This window comes from Corapipo altera, unplaced genomic scaffold (assembly GCF_003945725.1).
Source record: "Corapipo altera isolate COAL_440 unplaced genomic scaffold, ASM394572v1 1, whole genome shotgun sequence".
Taxonomy (NCBI): Eukaryota; Metazoa; Chordata; class Aves; order Passeriformes; family Pipridae; genus Corapipo; species Corapipo altera.
In genome coordinates, this window is record NW_020884873.1 from 4,820,390 (window position 1) to 4,841,659 (window position 21,270).

Genomic DNA, 21,270 nt, shown 5'->3' on the forward strand with positions numbered 1-21,270 from the left:
ATCTGAGGGATGGGGCGGGGGAGGGAGTGTCAGCAAAACAAATATATTTAATTATATGTACCAACCAACATTTGCCCCGTGTAAGACTAAGTGTGCAGCTCAGTTTCTGATCTTACTGCATTCTCATTTAAGATTATTGAAGAAGCAGGCACAAAATGCCTGTGATAAATGGAACTTTTATAATATGCCTTCATTTGGTTTAGTAAGCTCACATCTGTGTGGAACAGGATGCTTATAACTCTGGGTGTACTCATAACTAATTTTGAACAAGCCACTACACTAAGCCACCATGCAAGGAGGGAGGGCGTGTGTGGGTGTGTCTGTGGGTGTGTGGGTGGTGCTGTTAAATCCAGCATCTTTAATGTGAAGGCTCCAAACTTCCTGAGGCTGGGCCTAGATGGATTTTCCTACTTTGCAGAGATATTCTGCTCTGCCAAGCCCAGTGGCATTGTCATGATCATCATTGTATTTGGTGATGTTCTCCAAGTCCCACGTTTCAGAATCCTGTAAATGAAGGAGAAATGGAAGTTTTTTTCTAAACCAAATTAATTTCTAATCCTCGTAGTGTGTTGGAGAAAAGCTAGAAAACTCAGTCTGAAGGCAAAGACAAGTAAAAAGATTAGAATTTTATTGCTTTTAAAGCTTGAGATTCTTTTTAGCTCACTCACAGTTTTTTAAATCTAGTTCAAGTCTTTTTAACCCTTCTGGCTGATACTGCTGTTCTGCACTAGTCCCATCTCTGCTGATTCAGATTATATGGGGCAAAAAGGTACTTAACCCCTTGTCATGGTGTTTGGACTTTGTCCGTACCTAACAAGTTGGGATGAGCCACTGTCACAGAGTGCTCAAACAGACTGAGTTGAAAGTGAGGGCAGGAAATTTAGTTAAGAAAGCAGATGTGTGGGTTTTACTTGTGTGTTTGTTTTTGTCCACACCACCTACATGCACACAGAGCTGTGTTTTTTACTGGCATCCTGAGAGAGGAAATCCATTACCTTAAAAGAAGCACTTGGCTTTAAGAGAGAATAATAAGGAAAGCAACAAAGAAGCATTAGCAACATTTTCTAAAGAAGATGAGATAAATAGTCTGTCTCATAAACAAGTGGTATTATTTAACTATCCAAGGAGTTGCTTTCCAAAACAAGGCTGAATTGTTCATTGTCCAGCAAAATAACGCCTGCTTCTGCAGTCCTGGTTCCTTCTCTGACTACAGCCCAGGCTCTGTAGGTCTCTGCTGCTGTGGACTGTCCTGCCTCCCATTACTGATACTGTTTATGTCAATGTTATAACAAAAATAAGTAGAAAACAGCAATATTAAGGCTCAGGAAGGATAACGCCAAGACTTTTCAGTTGAGGGGACAGGAACAAAGGAATTCTGCCGACCCTGAGCTTCCCTGTAGCTGTAATAGGGCCTCACAGACACACTTGTGCTTGGTTGTGTTGGCAGAGAAACACTTGGCAGAAAAATACCCTTTTGCTGTCTCAACTGCTCATTCACCTGCTCACAGAGACAAGATTATATCGCTCTGTCCTAGCACTTCTTCAAACACTGCTGAGCGTGTGCTCGTGTTCACATGTTTACCAGAACAAGGTCTCTTTTCTCCTCTTTTCACAAGAGACATGGTATTTCCCAGAGGAAGCCAGCAGCTCTCCCGGGGCTATGCCAGCTTTCCTATACTATGCAAACAAGGTTTAAAGGTGCTGTAGAGCTCCATGAGCGGAGTAACGAAGGCAGGGGGGGAGAGGGGCTGTGGGGTGTACGTGGGGTGTGAGGGAAATACCTTCTATATAAACCAGCCTTTTTTTTAAGAAATGTGTGGATTACCCAGGTCAGAGGAATCCTCAAAGGAGGAGGCAATACACACACTCGGTGCTCCCATTGCCGCTCCCTTAGCGAGCCACGGGGGACCACTGCTCCGTTACTGTGGCAACAGTGACGAATTGGCAGCCAGACCCATCATCACACAGCCTCCCCGAGCCCCTGCGAGATGCTCCGGGAAAGACTTACAGAAGGCGATTTGCATCTGAGATCCCGTTTCTTTTAAATTTTGGCTTTACCTGGCAAGCCTAGAGAAAGAGAAGATTGTTAGTACGAGCTCTCCGAGGAGAAACCCGTGTGGGGGCAGGGCACGAGGAGTGGTGAGGGGGCTCTAATTTAGATGGCAGCCCTTGCAGAGGCGGGAGAACTATGAGCACCTGTCGGGGAGGAGTTGACTCATGTGGGAAGAAGGTCACTTATGCAGCCTCGCTCTGTGAGTACCGACCCAGCCGGCCTCTCGTACCTCCTGCTGCAAATGTTATTTATTGTTTGTTATTAACTATCAAATTCTGGGGGTTCTTGTGTCTAAGGAGAGGGATTTTCTTTTGTGCTGGCTCTAGGCTTCACTCAAAATCCATGAATGCACTGCTGGCTTTTTGTCCTAGGCGTGAATTCCTGCAGGAGCAGGTTTCTCATAGCAAGCTCAATGAGATCTGCAGGGCAGGAACTGCAGTTTGCAGCGAGCACTGCACAATCTGTACCTTAATACCAGGTTTTGTGCTCTAGCCAGCTAATACAGTACTAGATCAGCTTTTCATTTCATTCACCATTCCAGCCTTTGTTATACAAGCTAACTTATTTGGTTTTGCTGAGATTAAGAATTTAAGCAGTGAGTAAATCAAATGCTTGAACAGGTGCAGAAAGATTGCCCTACGTAGGATAGAGTTACAAGCAATTTCATTCCAGTGAGACAAACAGATGCACCAGATAAACTGCTGATAAAAGGAATTATTATATTGGCAAATATCAACCATGCTCCACTGTACCACATGGATGTCATAGTCAAGCACACAGACAGTAGCCACGGGTGAGATCAACCTAGCATGGCTAACAATAGGCATCTATAAATGTAATCATGTTACAGAGCAGTATGGTCATCAGTTTTTAATTCTGTCCTGAAAAATGTTAGTGAAACCTAGAGATCTGTGAAAAGAATATGCTGCTTTGTGAAAAAACAATGCATTACAAAAAAAAATAATAAGGAAATATGAGGAAAGCAGAAATGAAAGGTATCTTGTACGCCATAGATCTGAAATCTTGATCAACCTACAGCCTGGTCACATGAAAGCCAAGGAGATTTTTTTTTTCCTCCAGATGAATTTGGTGCTTGTTCTGTTCCTTGGCCAGACGGCAGCACTGGGGCATCTCTGGCTGTAATCTCATTAAGACTATTAGACTGCGATTGTGCTTGTGCTTTTGCTGGCATGGATTTGTGCAGACAAATGATCCTCAGAGCTCTCACAGTCGAGAGGAGACGGGGTACGTTCTCTCTCACGAGGTTTGAAAATCTTACAACCTCGACTTTGGAAAGGCACTGTTTGCAAACCAGCTGGGAAGGCAAATAGGGACAGGTCCGCTCAGCCCAGGCACAGAAGGGCAGTTTATGAACACGGCTTCTGTTCGTGTAATGGGAGTCACGTGTGTGAGTGCCCTGCACAATAACGACCAAACACACTCCCCTCAGTGTGTAAATAGTATAAAGCTGTGCCTGTGTGAGTGTTGGCATGAGAGGCTGGGCTACTGCAGAAAAAAACCCCAGAAATCAGAAATTAATTATTTGTTAATTTTTCCATCCCCAGAACCAGTCCTGTGTTCTGCTTTGTCCTGCCTGTTGTAACTAACAGGAGCATAGTAGCTTTTGTTTTGTTGCACTGTTTGACCAAACTGAAAAATATTTTGGTGATATTTCTGGATGTTTCTGGAGTCAGATACAACTTATTTTCATTCAGTTTTAGCCCACTACTCTTCATTACAGTTCCTCGGGACACTGTAAATACCTGTTATTCCTCTTCTGCATTCCTGCATCATTCATATATTAGTAAATAGCTCTGTCCCTCAGCAGCAGTGGAGCTTAAATACTTCTGGATGTAGCTGGATTTCCAGCCCCCTCTGTGACCCCTGCACATGTGGATCTCCTGCACATAAACCCACACCGGTTGATGTCATTGGCGCATGAGCCTTGGGAAGCAGTCTGTGCTGAATGAGTGCCAGTGTACCACACAGTTCATAAATATGTAAAAGTAATGGGCCCTATCCCAACAAGCTTAGATTCAGAAACGTTTAGCAGATGTTCTGGCAGTGGGGGAGGAAAACAGGAGATGAATAAATACAATACTGCAATAGCAAATACTTTGTTGATGAAGCTGCACATAAATTAGAATGACAAACACACCCTTAGCAGGACTTTGACCTATCAGTAAAACAACATCGACATGTTTTATTTATAGTAGTTTCATGTTCTCAGGATCAGTAAAGTGACTTCATTGATTTACTTTTCCCTTTTTATTAATACTTCTCTAAACAGTGATGAATTTGAATGGAACATAGGTAGAGTCTTTTTTGTAGCTTGTCAAAGGACAATTCCAGTAGTACTAGTAAAGCAATAAGGTTCTCAGCCACGACAACAGAGCCTTTTGCTAAAGAGAACCTAACCATGGTTAAGAGTTTGTCCCATATCTGCTTGAGATTTGGGGCTGTCAGTTATTTCTAGACAATACCACAAGGGAGCTGCTCTATGCACTTGGTTAAAGGAGTAAAAAGCTGTTGCTTTAAAAACAAGTATAGGAAACGTAGCTCAGGCTGTCCATTAATCCAAACTCCCCATAGTAAACGTGCCTTTTAGACCTTAATGCATGCTACATGGAGTAAACCAGTCTCAACTTTGCAGGCAGTTCTCGTGTGGAATTTTATGGCCCAAATTAGATGAAGAACCAATAAAGTGTCTCAATGATGACCTTGCAGGACTTTTCCTTACATTTCACCATGGTATGTTTAAATCCGTTCAGTTTGGCGAGTACAAGGAAATGCTGTACTTCTGATTTTTTTGGTTAATGTATTAATTGCATAGTATGGCAACAGTCTGGTAGTACTTCATCTGGGTATTGTCTTCTTGAATATCTGTGTTTTCTTCATTGGCAAGCACTTGTTTTACTGCTTTGACTGATCTTGCACCTCTTCACACACTTGAGCTGTGCTTCCTAAAGGAAGCATGAAGTGAAACTCAGCTGGGCTACTCTTCCTGGCCCTTAGCATAATGTACAGTTTTGGGAGGGAGTTTTCTGCCCTTACGTAGCCTTTGTTCTGGGTTACTTCTACTTAAAACTTTACAGTATAGTGAAGTGAAAGTTGTGTGTTTCTCATCAGCTTCTCATATGCCCACAGTCTTGAGTCATAGCAGCAAACTCAGCTGCTATTTTGGATTTTACTGCTTGGAAAAATCTGAGAACAGTGAAATTGTCTACGGTGTCTATGCACAGACCCAGAGCCTAGAATTTAGTTTTCAAGTACTAAAGTCTATACTGAACACTCAGCAGATTTGCATGTACAAACTTTCCTTATTGGTTCCTATTTGAAAGCTTATTTTCTCAGTGTGGAGGGTTAGAAACATTTTTCTATGTGATCAAAATTTACTGTCTCTGATGGGCCATGTTTTTATTTCCCTGCTTAACTGCAGAAGTTTTTATCTAGAGAAGTTTCTACTTTTTCTTAGTGAGCCAATTGGTAGGGGTTTTTTTCAAGTGAATTAGACTTGTATTTGTTTTCTTGTAACAAAACATCAGCAGCAATTTAATTGGAACTCAGCTCCCACCCCAGCACACAACATCAGTCTGGATTAGTGTGTGCATGTGCGTTCAGGGTGGTGGAAGGGGGTTGGATAGCATCATTTCATAAATATTACAGCTATTCAAATGCCTATGCAGCGAATAATCACTTGCAACAGGAGAATGCAGGGTGGTTGGTGACTTCTGCCTTGCATTTCAAACACAGGTAGAATACCTGTGTTATTTCTTAGGAAGTCAGTGCTGTGTTTCCTCCAGATCTGGGCAATTCTTCCTGCTAACAGTTGCAGAAGACAGCAGATTTTAAGACCTCTCTAGACCAGGCTAGTCCTTCAGTTTCTTCTGGAAACAGTTCATCTTTTGGAAGTGCTCAGCTGCTGATTCGTATAGAGATTACTTCTGCATTAAAAAAAAATGGCTCTAGCTGTCCAAGTAAATGTAAGCATGAGAAAACAAGACTATAACTCATCAAGGAGATCCCTGATTAAACTGCTTCCAGCAGGTGGTAGTTTAAATACAGTGACTTTTAACAGAAAGGTTTGCATACAGGAGATGAGAGTTCCTGTCAATGGAGGTGCTTCAGTGGTGCTTTGGTTTCACTTTGTGGCCTTGACTTTTACAAATACTTTTGAAAAAGAAAAATTAAAAAAAAAAAAAAAAAAAAAAAAAAAAATATATCCTCTGGCACTGTAAATGTATAAGATGTATAAACAGGAGGGATGTTTGCAGAACACACCAAGTGCTCCTTCCATTCTGCATCATACTGGTAAGGCCTCAACTGGGAACATGCTACATGCTGTTCCTGCACAGAGAAATTCAGCAAAGACATGGACTACAGTGAGAGCCACCAAAGGGGAACACCAGGAATCAACAGTCTCACAATCTAAACGAGGCAGACAGGCAAGAAGAAATGGAGTTTTAGGTCTGGGGAATGTAGTATGGAGTGACGAGAGAAATCTTCATACATCTAAAAGGCTGTTGCAGGAGTAAGAGGAACAAACATTTTGTTTCTATTGGGCAGGATGAGAAGTAGATGTAAATTATGGTAGAAAAGATCCAGGTTAATCATTAGGGAAAACTTTTTCTAAAGGCAAAAAGAGTGAATTGTGAGAAAAGACCATCTTGCCTGGATGGACTGTGGTGTCTGCAGCACTGGGGAGGTCTTTAAGGGGTAAAACAGATGAGGCAGAGATGCTTTCACAGGGATGGAGTTAGATGACCTCTCAGTATCCCTTCCAGTGCTGTGGTTTGCTGATCATCTTGTTGGAAAATCCAGTTGCTGTGTTTTATCTTGCTAATTCCAGATGTGGGGACTCTGCTCTGGGACAGTATGCTTCCAGTGGAATTTGCTGTTCTTGGTTTTTAAAGAGATTACAAATTCCCACAGGAGCAGTCAATGCACCTGGCAAGTCCTGAGCCTTGGAAGGTTGTCAGAGTAGAATTTAAGATTCCCTGGCTATTTTTACTGTGAAAATAGCTTTGATATCGTAGAGATACCAAAAACTTTCTTAAATTTTCTTCTGTAACTTCCCTCCCTTGCTATATATACTCCTGGGAGCAACACCTAGCTCTTATGATCTTTCAGTAATTTCTCCTAGAAACAGAATACATAAAAAAAAGCAAGCCTTATTTTGCTATATAGACTTTTCAAGAGGGGACACTATTATAATCTGACTTTATTTTGAGCAATAGCAGCTCACCTCCTTTAAAGACCTCAATCTTGAACCACAATATTTTCCCTGGGCTGGTTTGGGACTGCTTCCTCAACAGCTGCTGTGCTTCCTAGCGGTCACTTCTGGAGTGCCAACACCCAGTTTTACTGAGCTTGGAGGCACGAATTCACAGGGAGTCAATCACTACTCGGCTGGGGCGAGGTGACTTACCCAGCCCAGTGCAAACCAGTAGTTCTGCAAAGCCCTCAGGCAAAACACAGTGGTGGACTTCCCTTGCACATCACCAGTCTGGAACATTAAGCTTCTACCAGGCTGTGATGCAAGATTTCAGCTGCCTTAACTTGCTTTTATTCTGCAAAATAGCCCGTTTTGTACCGATGTTGCAGTTTTTGTGAGTGTGCTTTATGAGCCCAAAGTTCTGTACAGTACTGCCTGCCACCCTCCTCCCACTCTGAGCACCACGTGCATGCAGTGAAAAGGGACAAGCAGAGGCAGTATAGTGCTTTGTTTTTCCTTCAGTTCTACTTGTTTAAACCCTTCCTCTTACAGTGCATTGTGAAAACTTCTCTGGGAATCCAACAGCATAATGATGCAAATAACCCTGTCATATGACTAAGCCTCTCTGCTGCTGGATTCCAAAATATCGAGCCAAGACGTACAAGTCTTGCCGTGGATGCCATAGGCAGCCTCCTGCTAGGGTGCAGATGACTCTCCAGTTCCCTAATGGGAATTGTTTGGGTCCTTATTAGCACTTTACAAAGATTACTGTTAAACTGCCAGCCCTCCTCCTGACTGCTCCTAGCGCTCAGCCAGTAATCACTGCACACACTGTGAGAGCGTTTTAAAACGTCTCCCAAATCACTTTGTGTAAACCTACTCCTCTGTCCGCTTTCATTTTTCAGTAATCTAACACACTCCCAACCTGCATCTTTGCAGAGAAGGACACCTTGATATATTGGTTATGAGCAGGTAGTAGAAGCTGCTGCCTCACCTGCAAAGAGCTGCTCTGTCAGTGACCTTCAGTGACTTCCAAGGGGGAATATCCCCTGGAATCCCCTGACTCTTGCTACCCTTTGGTACTTGTATGGGCATGACTTTGTGCATCTTCTCAGGTAAGGAAGGGTGTCCTTGCCAGATTTTCCAGCACATAAGGTGAATCAGCAGGCTGAGGCTCTCCCAGTGATTGCAACCAGTAGCTCTAATTTCTATGCTCATGGAAACACCATCAGTAAACAGGGTGGGTTGAGCCAAGTTTAGATCAGCTAAAGGCTTTCCTCCATCTGTTCTCAGACATGGATATAGACAGTGAATTGGGAATTGTGCACTTCTGGCTGATATTTGTCGCACCACACTGTAGTAAGAATTTGCTCAGCCATATCATGAGCTCATTTTATGCATCTCTTATGAATGATGTCTGTTTGGTGTTTTATCGTGTGTTAGTGCAGTACCTGACTGCTTTTCACACCAAAATTTCTAATAGACTATGGAGATCAAAACTTCTCCTCGGGCAGGGTTGTGAGACTGTGGCTTTGGTATCGGCAACATTGGTACTGTGTCGTTCTGGATGTGAAAGGTGTTTGAATTATCTCTGCTGTATAAGCCTATTTGAAGGAAAACTGGTGTACTTATTACTGTTGCTATTTTCCTGGGTCTGTGCTGGACTCCTAATCCCTGAATCATGGACGGCGCTGTGTTGGTTTGCGTTCCTGCTCCATTCCGGTGCTCACTGACTGGCTCCCTCACCTGAAAGGCTCAAGGGCACTGTCAGCTGAGTGTGGCCAGGGCAGCACAAACGTGTGCACTGCTTGTACACGCTGAAGTGCACAGCAAGGAAGGACACGTTTATATACGAACAGTACACAAACGTATGTGTATCTCTTTGGGCAGCCGTGACTGTGCTCCTCCTGCCTGCTGGATCAGTGGGGAACCAGGGGCTTCTGAGAGCAAATGAAAAGGGAGATGTGCGTACTTATACCTGTGATCCCACATGCACACACAAAACGTTTCTGTGCTCCTCTCAGCGCTCTCTTGGAGACCAGGGCTCTGTCGTTCCCCTGTGCAGCCCGTGCCAGCACTGTCACCTCAGGGTCACCCGAGGGATTAGGCGATATTCGGGTCTCCCGAGCTGACTCGATTAGCAGGAGACAAGGATAATGGGAGCACAGCAGCATTCACCTGCTGTAACACTGCTCCTCCCGCCGAGCGCGGCGGCAAGGAGCCTTTTCCCGAGCGCATCAGGATCCCGACAGGACGGGTTGCTAAGAGCACCGCTGCGAGCTTCTCCCCAGCCAGCCCCGATCCCAAAAATGTATTTCGCCCTTTCTCGTGACGATTTTACGGGCGCCTCCCCGGCCGTTTTTCAGGTCTGATTCGCCGCCTTTCCCCCGCCGGTTCCTCGGGTGCCGTCGCCCGGCTCCTTCGGCACCTCCCTCACGGCCCCGCGCGCTCCCGGGGCACGGGGCGTGTGTGTTTGTGTGTTAAACGGTCGGCGTCTCGCCCCGCCCCCTTTTTTCGTCTCCGCCAATCCCCGCCCGGCCTGTTGCAATTCGAGCGCTGGGAGCGAACCACTGCCGCGGGGGAGCAGCGGGACTGCAGAGGGGCTGTGCGGGGGGGAACAGCGTGTGGACGGGGAACAACCCGCGTTGGCCGGCGCCACTTGTTGCCTTCCCGTTGCCGTCGCTCTCCTCCGCTCCTCCTCGCCGCGTGCCCAGCGCTTGGAGCCGCCGCTTCCCGTCGCCCGCCCCTTTTTTTTCCCCCGTGCGCCGCTCCGAGGGACGGGCGGGCGGGGAGGGGAGAGGTGGGGGCTTTGCCCGCGCGCGCCGGGGTGGGCGGGGTCGCGGCCGCGCGAGCTGCCAAGGTGCGCGCGCGCGCCGCCGCCGCCGCAGCCGCACCTCCCGCGGCGGGCAGGGACGGGCCGGTCCCGCCGCGCTCCAGCCCCGGGCGGCAGCAGCAGCGGCAGCAGCAGCGGCAGCAGCAGCAGCAGCGGCAGCATGAGGCCAAGGTAAGTGACCCCCGGCGGGGCTGCGGGGAGGCAGAGTGGGTAGGGGGGGATCTGCTTCGCGCCTCGGCACCGCCCGGGGGAGCGGCCCCGGCGCAGCGCGGTGTGTGCGCGGCGCGGAGAGCGGCGGGCACGGGGCACAGGGCACGGGGCACAGGGCACGGGGTACAGGGCACGGGGTACAGGGCACGGGGTACAGGGCACGGGGTACAGGGCACAGGGCACCGCCGCGGGACGCGACCCCCGCGGGCCGTCCTGGCCGGCGCCGTGACCCGCTTACACGGCTTGGACGGAGACACCGCGAGGCTCGTCCCTGAGTCCCGCGGGAGGAGGAGCGGGAGCGGCGCCGCGGGGGCTGCCCCTGCTCCCGGAGGGCCGTCGGTGCCGCTCGGCCTCGTCGCCCGGAGCGCCGGTGACCCGCGGGCACGGCAGCCGCGGGGTCATAAAGTGCCGCTGGTGCTTCCGTCGTCAGAGGGCTTATGGCACCCCTACGTGAGGCACCGCATACACCGCCCGCGGCTCGCACAGGCTGCTGCTTGTCTCGCCTTTAGCCTTTTTATTGTTATCTCAGATAAGTGCAGCGCAAGGGATTGTAATGCCTGCGTGTCTGTTCCTTCAGTTTAGTTACTGTGTTATGGTACAGGCTTAATCTCTGCAGGATGTTGTCCTAAGACGTGTTTAAGAGTGTTTAATACTTAGCCGCTTCTAAACGTAGGTTTCCTTCTCGTGTAATAATAAAAACCCGCTTGCCCATTCGCTGCAATGACTTAATTCTATATTCTGAAGAAGCCCTGTCTTACTTCATGCAGTCATCCATTTGAGGTTAGTGTTCGGGAGCAGCTGGAAAGGATTCCTCCATCTCGACAAAAGTTACTGTCAAGTCTGACGTGACAAAAATCGCTGCTTTCTTTGTTCGTCCTATTGTACTGCTTTGAAAGTTTAACAAAAGGAAAAAAAAATCTGTGGAAAACCTCTTTGAGGGTTAGACTTAAAATTGGTGCTCTTGGTTATTCTGCACTTCAAATGCACTTTGTCTGTGCTAGTGTAGGGGGATTAGGGAAGCTGGGCAAATAAGTGGCCCCTCACTGGACAAGCTGGATATACAGAAACTGTATCCATTAAGGCATATTTTAGTTACGAACTTTGAAAGGAAAGCTACAAGTTAACCCAGCTTGAAAGAACCCAATAAGCAGGATTTTCTGTGTATAGCTAAAAGCTTGCTTGAAATAAACTGTGTTTTCCCAATAGTTACGCTAATACCTCCTTGTATTTCTCTTAGAGAATGTGCTTATTCTACTTATTTCTCACTGTCACATTTTCAGCACTTGTGTTTGGGTTCGTTGTACTGCAGGGATGTGTTTGGTAAAAATAACTCGCTGCATGGGAATTTACTCCTTCAATCATGGGAATATTTCTCCTGGTCTGAGAGTCTGTGAAAGCTTACTTGCACAAAACTAAAGTTAGATTGAAGTTGCTGGTGTCCCTTTAAACCACTAAAATGTTCATCTGCAGCTGCAAAAGTCACACTGCAGTTAAGGAAAGAGGTATGTTTGTATTTAGCTTGTTAAACTACTTGTATGCAAGTGGATGGATTAACTGGATATGCTAGAGTTGTATTTATTCATATCCTAAATTACAGCTGTATGGCACACCTTATAGCTAATTGGTGACACTGGAAATCCTGTAGTTATTAAATTAATGAACAGGGGATCTCCTCTTTAACATTATAAGACAACCATAAATAGTTCTCTTTTGCCAGTTATTTTTAAGTATTTGTGCAGAAGAAATAACCATTATGCTGATTATGAATGACAAGTATCTGAATTTAAATATTCAGTAAATGTGACTACAAATCCTGTTCCAGACTATCCTGTATGTTAAGAAAGGGTCTTTAAATAGTGTGTGATTGTATATTTGTGGACTAAGCCTAAACACAGCTGGTTGAGGTCAGGATGACATTTTATTCTAAGCTTTCTTGCCTCTCTGGGTTTCAAATATCCTGCAAACATGCCTCACATGAGAAATCTCAGTTATTTTGCAGGTGCAGGTCTCTTGATAAAGGCTACAGCACTGTTACTTTTCCATGAGAGAACTTGAATTCCTGTTGTACACATGGTAATGGAGAGCTGGTGACACATTGCTTTTGGAGAAAGCTGAGGTGGAATTGGTCCGTAATTGAATGTGTTCCTCTCTTCCTGCAGGATTTAAAAATGACTTCTCCGTCACTTAAGTAATCCACGAATGGATTAGGTTTTTTTTCCTCCTTTGCAAACACAAGGGCTGTCTTGCCAGTGTCATCTCACAGTAGTATTCAGGGTATTCCAGGTAAAGGGAGGACTGTCTGTGCTGCTGCTCTCTGTCCTTGGCAGAGTCAGAAAACTTCCACTGTGTCACAGGAGATTGCCTGTGAGAGCAACAGCAGAGCTTGTACGTGGACTTTCTTTGGTGTTGCAGCCTGATGTTTTAGGAGCCTTTTTCTCTGCCAGTTGATCTACATCTTAACAACCCGGAGTGGAAAAATCCTTTCACTTATGGCTGAAGCTGGAGCTACACTAAAATCTTCCATCAGTGTAGCTGATGGTCAGAGGCATCACTTGTTGTGTGCAGGGTCCTGGCACATGAGCAGAGCAAACACCTGCCATTGGGGCTGCTCTTACACTGTGTCTGTTGGTGATATATGGATATGAACTGCAGCTTTTCCCACATACTGTGGGGCTGTTCTAGTACTGCTGAGCGATTCCCAGCATAAATGTGATCCTGAGGAGGTTTCCTGGGCGAATGCTTTCACTGTAGTGGATCCTAATGATAATCTCACCTTTCCTCTAAAAAAGGGAGGAGAAGGAATTTCCTGCTGGTCAATCCAGGAAGGGGGATTTTACATGAGCTCCACTGGGGAGCTGAGCTTACTCTTAGGGCTTTCCTTGGGTCTCCCAGCAGCACTGACCTGACCCCTGCAAACTGTCAGGATGTGCCAGATGTCATCTACAGAGATGCTGTTCCTAATTTGATGGTGGAAATAAAGTAGCAATGATACAGAGCTGGTGCTCATGCTGCTATTTGGAAGTGATGTGATAAGATAGAAGAGGCAGGCACTGTTTATTTACTGGGAGGGGAGCCCAAAACCGTGGAGACAGAGCAAGAGGTAAGCTAGCATGGGAACATCAAATCACCACCCTTTCCTTCCTTTTTCTCCTCCTCCCTCTCCCAGATGAATGACATCTCATGTTGTAATTGCACAAGGGAGAGGGAGAAAGGGAAAAGTGCATCTAGGAGAACCCCAGGAACACTCCAAGGAATGAGATCTGCACATAGATGGTTTTTGTGAATGGTATGAAAACATTTGGATTTCAGCTGAGTGTTTGAGACACGCAGTGAATTCAGTTTCAATGAATTATTTGTTGTCTGTCCCTTTAGATTCCTCCTAAAGTTGGGGTAGTTGGAATACATAGTTGATAACCTGATAGGTCTCTTAACAGCATTTGATTTTGTGTAAACAATAAATTGACATGGCTCTTCTCATTCTGCCTGTGTTGTATCTTGGTTTGAAGAGGCACTGTGATATTCTTATGTATGGAGTGGTTTGTGATAGAAATGGAGTGCCCAGATATGGGAAACAATTTGAGGAAGGGAAGGTTGTTCACCTGTGTGGGCAGCCTCTCTTCTGATATCCTCCCCTCCCCTTTTTTTTTCCCCCTTTGAAAGTTTAATCAAGCAGCAATTATTTGGCTTGGTAGCAAGAGAAAACTGAAGGATGTTTTTCTTTCTTTTTTTCTTTTTTTTTCTTTTTTTTTTCTTTGAGGTACCGAAATTTACTCCATTCAAAAGTATTCAGTAAGACTAGGAAAGGAAATGCAAGTTCTTGTTCTTTCTAGACACAAGTAAATTAACAATGGAACTATTTCAGTTTTAGGAAAGAGGAATGTATTTCATCCCACACTTCCTAAGGAGAGTTCATAACTATTCTGCTAAAGTGGGCAGTAGCATCATAGCTCCTTGCTGAGGACAGAAACTTGGTTGCTCCAATAGAGATGAACTGTTCTGAACCCGTTGGTTTTGCAATAGACAAAATGAGACACTGCATTTCATTTTTTGAGCAGGGGCACTGAAGAAAGCTATGGAAACTGTGGGGAAAACTTTTATACTACATTCCTGTCTCTCTCAGCCTGTCATCTCTGCCTTCTTCCCAGATCTTTATCCTTGTTATATGTTAACCTTTTTTCATTCTTTCTCCACAGTGTCTTTGAGATATGATCTCATGTGTCTAGCCACATGGTTAAAACCAGTCTAGGCTGCCCCTGCTTTGTCTGGATTTCTTCTTGACACTCAACTGTTCAAAACAATGACCATTTTTACTGAAAATCTCTCCTATGCGAGGTCCTACAAGTACAGACATAAGCTGATTTTCCTGGCCCTTTCTGACTGTCTAGAGTAGCATGCTGTGGAGAATTGGACACGTAGTCCTGCCTGTTAATGGCAGGACTGACTTTTAGGCATTACTAAAGCCTTGTTCATCCTGAGATGAGCAAGATGGATGGATGCTTTTCAGCCATCATGAAGAAGGGTCCCATAAACATCTTTTAAGCTGCCTCGTCTTCTGCCTTCGGAGAAGTTGTTAATGCTCTCTGCTGCCATGAGCTGACTGAACCAGAACAACGTGGCAGTGGAGTGAATAGGCCTCTGCTTGCCTATCTTGAGTGTTTTTGCCTTTTTGCTGTGTTCCCTTCTTTCTTTCAATCCACTTGTCCAGGAATCATCTCATCCCTTGAGCTGGAGCCTCTCTGTGCAAGAGACGTGTTTTTTTTTCTTCTGCTCCTTATGTAGCATATTACATTTTGGAATTCTGATTTACACTGATGATCTCAGACGTTGTAGGATACAGAATAAAGGAAAAATCTTGCACTTCCGAGTTTTCTGGGCTGACTGTTTCCAACCTCGGTCCAGGAATATTTGTCTTATGTTATGGGTCTTTTGCTGTGTTTGCCTGCATTAGGATTCCAGTTGTACAGCTTAATTAAGATCTGGGAAATAGCCCACTTACTGAATCAACTTCCTCTTTGGCCAGCGGGAAAATTGTTCTGTGTTACTGCTTTCTGCCCTGCTGTTTGGAAATAACTCCTCTCAAAATGCAGTGCTTTGAAGTGAGGCAAGGCTTGCTGGGAGCTGATGTGGTTGAGGGAAGAGGACATTGCAGTGCATTGAAGGTTTCTAATAAATCTCTTTCAAGCTTTACTGAGTTTTATCCTTCTTTTTATCAGGGCTAAAAGATTCTTTGGAATGAACTTAGGGTGACACATCTCAGGAAGTCTCAGGGTATAATCCTCTACTCTTCTAAGTAACTCTTGAACTACAGTGACAATGGATAGCATAACTTTTGTAGCGACATCCCTTCAAATTAGTAAGATCTTTTTACCCCTGGTCTGTAGGGAGAGTTCTCACTGGAAGTTAAAATGTAGGCAGAACAGCAGCATTTTTGTGGGATCATATCTTGTTATCTCTGCCAAGCAAGTGAAAATGCTTGTGGCCACGTGAGTCCTATCTAACATTTGTATCTCTTTATGGCCTTGATGAAACCACCTTGGTTTAACGGGATGGTTGGGAGGCCCTTCTTGTCCTTCTCTTCATGTTTCTAAATGTGTTGTGTAAACTCACACAACTATTAAAAACGGCTTCTCTTGTTGGGTCCTGTGAAAAGGACGGTATAAACTCTGCTCTATTTTTGTGAGGTACTGCAGCTTGTAGTGATTTGCACCACTTAACACTTGCTTACATGTTTTTTTTCCAGATTTCATTAAACAACTGAATCTAAGAGCAAGCAGAAACCAAATTGAACTGTAACCCAGTTAAAGAGTGCCAAGCCAATTGATAGCAATCCAGTGATACCCATGTAATGGATTACTCTGGATCTCGTGAGGAGGACTGTCCTCCAACACTTGCAACACCACAGTTATGTGACTGAAGGAATGAAAGGGAGGACAATAGACTTTCTCATCTCCTCTGTTCTGCGGTGATGTGCACAGAAATGAGGAATGGGGGCAGGTCTTTGCCTAGGAGTCATGCTTTAAACAGTCAAATCTAACAGTGTTTCACTAGTCTTTTTTTTGTGTGTGAGAAAGTAATTTCTTTAATAGCAGTGTGTGTACATGGTATATGGTACTCCATCAGGTATAAACAGAGTTGTGCTCAGATTGGGAAGACAAAACCATATTAGACTGTGTTGGGAAGGGTAAACAGTTTTGGGGAGCGTGGCATGCTTTTGATGATTTACTTCGCTTCACTAATTCGCTAATTAGGCAAAGCTCCCATTCAGAATTCTCTAGAGCTGTGCCTCTTGTAAAGGATTGTAAAGGAAGGCTGGTTTGGAGTGAACCTTTGTGTAGAGCTTCCTTGGTGAGTCTGGGAAGGCCAGTGCCTCCCACCTGGTACTTCAGGTTTCTTCCAGATCTCACCTTGCCTTTCTTGCTGCTTATAAACAGAATCTAAATGTACTGTGGACTTTCCAGGGAGAGTAGGATTGCTTACATGTCCAGGAAATACAGGAAGAGGTTGGGTGTCAGTGATACCTGGTCTGCTTCCAGTACTTCAGAAAGACAGGAATTTGTACATGTGAAAATGGAAGAGTTATCTGGAGATGACAGCATCAGTAGCAGATCTCCACTAATAATTCTCCAGTGATGGTGTTCAGTGTTCCCTCACAGAGAAAAGGCTGATGTGCTATAGCTGAGCCCATCGTTGCACCTTACAGTTTTCTTGTTTCTTTTACATTACATGCAGTGCTTGTTGCATTACTTGTGCCAGGACTCTGCTGTGCCAAATATTACATTAAAACATAGTAAAGAAGTCCTTGCTCTAAGATTTATTTTTTTTTTTTCTGGAATAAAGCAGATGGGAGTGGAAGAAAGCAGGTATGATTTTTCTACTGATGTTTAGAATAGCAAATACTGGGAAGCTCTATACTGAATGGAATATTATTTGACAGTGAATTTATTTCAGGATGTGAATCAACCATCAAGTCATTCAGTGGGATACTTATAAAGCTGCAAAATAAAAACTCTGTGGGCTTATGAGGAGGTATATATCTGTGAGACATACATATTTGTGTCATCTGGGGACCTTTGTCTTGGAATGACCAGTTTGCCTACAGGACAAATGCCCTTGCACATCTTCCCTTATCTCCAGTTCTACTCAGTGTGGTCAGGCTTCATGACATTGAGTAGACTTGCTTTGGAACCCTCCCTCTGACACCTCTCTGCACTCATACAACACTTGTTCCAATTTCCATAGTCTCAGCTCCTACCTGGACAGTGATGGGACTTAACACAATCAGAAGAGGGATGAGGCATTCCAGGTGGCCAGCTTGTACATTGAGCCAGCTCTGCAGTCTGCTGATATAATCCTTCATACAGCATGGTCTTGAGTGTATTCACGGTGTGGTGCACGAGGGGAGGGAGGAGTTGTGCAATCCATGTTCACTCTGGAATAGGAGGGAGATCTTTGAGGGATATGCTGTATATACAACGTGTAGCCCCCCTCTCATCTCTTCCAGGTCTGCTTGTTTACGTTTGGACTGTACTTCTCCCTTCCATCTTCCTACCAAGTGCTTTCCCAAAATGCAGAACCTTCTTCTGGCTATGGTTAGACTGAACTTCAGTAGCACTGGGAAGGAGTCTGGCATCCCAGCAATGGTGGCCTCTGTTTCTGGTATTTTATTCTTGCACCTCAGGGAATGGTGCCACTGGAAAACTGGCTTTCTGGGTGCCCTCAAAGCGTGCTGTTAATGTTTGTTGTTCTGAGTTGCTTCTGGTTTCCTCCTCCTGCATATTTTCCTTCCTTTAATCAATCCACTGTCCTCCTTCTATTTAATGTTCCCCATAGGCATTTTCTTTTTTTTTTTCCCCTCCTTGCTCTTTACTGTCTTAAACTTCTCTGGTGCATGGAGGAGAAACAATGGAATTGCCATAAGCCTGTTGCTAACAGAGGGAGCCAGTAGGAATGCAGAATGTGTCCAGGGCATGTCTAGTGGGCTGGGTTAGCTGTCCAGTTTGCTGTGTTATTTTCTTGGAGGGGAATTGGTTAATGCTAATTTAGAAACGGTATAGTATCAACTGTGATCTAAACCAGCTAAATTGCTTGCAGACTGTCACTTGAGATGTTTGCTTCCTCCTTTGGAGAATTCTTCTGCTAATGTGCCCTTTTCTGGACCATTGTCTAGATGTCTCATCAGTCTGGAGAGGCTTGTTTTTAGTGCTGTGTGCTCTCTGGAGAGTTTATTTTTAAATAGTTACTGAAGCAACAGTCTCCTAAAATGCTGCAGTGTTAGGGTAGAAGGAATTAAAATGTTTAGTGATCCTCTGAAAGGATAGATTAAAAAAGTACGTTTGTATCTCCTATTTTCTAGGGCTAACTGAAACTATTTTAGAAGATGACTTGTTTACTTCATGTTTTTCTTCCTCAGAATTCCTCTACTCGAGTTTAAATTGTGTATGTTCCCAAACTGAAATATTGCCAAAACCAAATGTTTAATATCAGGGGCTGCTGTGCACTGTCCTTCATTCTCTGCTATAAAAAGATTACTTGTTTTCACCTGTGATGAATTCTTCCATCTTAAGGTGGGCTGCATCTTGAGATAATCACCTTGGAACTGTAGCTCCCATGGAGCAGTAGTGTACTATTATATGAGAAAAATAACTTTACTTTTTTAGGAGAAGCATTTTGTGCCAAAAACCTGGGGACTTTACTCTCTGCCAAAAAATTTCAAAGAAAATGTTTTTCAAGAGGTCAGATTTCCTTATCACGTTGTAGTCCTCCAGCATTGTTGTGTTCCTACTTGATATAATTTTCTTTCTTGATCTAAAGTCTTCAGATGGGTTGTGTCAGGACAACAATTACACTTAAAGTTATTGCATTCATTTGAAATCATTTCACGTCACTGATAAATGATTAATCATGTTGCAGAATGTCACCTCTAGATATAAGGGGTTGTCTTTTTCCAAGTCCTCATTCCCTTGCTGCTCCATTCCTGTAATCTTCAGCTATCACAAAAGGCCCTTTGTTGTTCATTTGACTGTTAAACTATGCTTATTTTATGCTTCATCAAACTCTCAATGAGCTCAAGGTTTATAATATCAAAAGTCTGGATCTCCAAGTGTGAGAGAAGCTAACAGTTTTCATAAACCCATAGGGATCAACCAGCATACAAGAAAACATCCCAGGCAGTCAAGACCTTTTTGATGGTAGTGAAAAATGGTGGCATTCATGCAAATAGTGATGATAACCTACAGGTGTGATGCTTTCTCACAGTCAGCATCTGCTGGTGCATTCAGCTGTCGAGCAGAGTGCTTTGGTTCTAGACTTTTAGGAAAGCAAAGAATGTCAGAAACGTGAAGTACAACTAAGCTGAAAGAGAGGGTAGTGAAAAAAGAGGAAAGGACAAGATGGCCAAGTAGGTTCAAGATGCACAGGTCAGACTTGGCCCAGCAGTCCAGTGCCTGCTGCACACTGGTCTCAGTTCTTCCTTTTCCTCTTGGTGTTGCAACAGAGGTGAGTCTTGAAGAAAAGACTATAATTGACTGGGAATAAAGTGCTCCGAGATTAACATAGTAAATTAAGATGAGCATTAACTTCTTCTGTTGGATTTGAGGATGAATTGCCTTACAATGCCTTGCTAATTACGGCAATTCAGGAAATGATTCACAAGAGTGGGTAGCTGAGCTTGGTTCTTCTAACAGCTGTCTTAGCTTAAGCTAAGTTGGCTTATTTACTAGAATTGTGCTTCATTTGCTACAATTGTAATTGCAAATACTCAGTGTTAATTCCTGACTTGACTGAATGGAGTACTCTGACAGATGACCTAAGAATGGGAGCAGCCTTCAGCCTGTCTGCAAAGTCAGGTGCTTTGTTTGGTATTTAGAGAAATTTCTTTAAATGCTAGGTTTTTAGACTGCATGTTGCACGATTTAACTGGGGTTTGCTCCTTGCTTCATTGAGTAGGCTCCAGTATGGAGATAATATCCTTAATAAGAATCAGGGAATCTGAGAGCAAGTAGATTCTGTGAGCCTGTTCTCAAATGCAGCAAAGACTTAATGTATATATTTTTTCAGTTGTAAAAAACTATATTGTACTGTTTACCCAGGTAGAAATGCAAAAGATATTAGTATTCCCCTTTGGGAGAGCTCCCGCTGTGCGAAATACAAATTGCTGTGACAGGTTGGAGTTTATGCCATGGTTAATTGTGTGCAATATCTATGGAGTTTCAGTCATGGCAGCAAAATCTTTAGGTGGCAAGAACAAGGTCATGGGTGTGAGATTAACTTGCATGCAGCAGTCCTTGTTGTGGAAAAGAATGTTTGGCAGACATCAACTTTTTATAACCTGATAATATTCAGGTACTGCAGAAAAATTCTCCTTCCTGTGAAGGTCTTTAAAGTGGTGGCGATAAGAACCTTGGCCACCCTTTTCAGCTCTGGGTTCAGAGGGGCTTTCCTTGAGAGGTATAGAGCAAAAACATGATGAACTGACCGGGCTTTTGGTATGTGTGTTCTAATTTGTGAGAACTTATTAGAGCTCTGAAACGGAGCAGCAGAGCATTGCTGGCATGTCCTCACCTGCAGGATCTGGTTGTTACATCCTGGAATGGTTATGGGAGGGTAGTGGTGGAGATGAGCTGTGACCTTCTCTCCCAGACAAAGCCCCGACTGTAAGGAGTTAAAACTTGGAGAGGAATGAACTGAGGTCAGCAGCACGAATAGTCTGTTCAGTAAATAATTTTCTTTGCATACTGACTCCATTCTTTCACTCATTATTTGCTCCACTTATTCTTTTCCCTTCCTACACACACGCGGGCAATTTTTTCTGGTTTTATTATTCTCTCTTGCCCTAGTTATCACCTTCCAATGGCCACTTGTCACTGTGACCCACCCTCTGGTCAGTGGGCTGTAGGTGATAGGTTTGCTGTGCAAGAACCACCCTCGGTCTGGGATGAACACCTACGTTCATTTTAGGAG

The 21,270-nt window shown here is 44.4% G+C and overlaps 1 protein-coding gene across 5 annotated transcripts in view; it reads left to right on the plus strand.

The window, feature by feature from the left end:
- Positions 1-1,953: 1,953 nt before the first annotated feature.
- MICAL3 (microtubule associated monooxygenase, calponin and LIM domain containing 3) overlaps positions 1,954-21,270 on the plus strand; it is a 168,180-nt gene continuing 148,863 nt past the window's right edge. For 2 of the 5 annotated variants that reach the window (XM_027665694.1, XM_027665702.1), the window contains exon 1: positions 1,956-2,252. The gene's annotated coding sequence lies outside the window, so the exon portion shown is untranslated. Of the gene's footprint in view, positions 2,253-21,270 lie in introns of all 5 variants that reach the window. The other 3 variants (XM_027665712.1, XM_027665685.1, XM_027665721.1) reach the window with 3 other exon arrangements.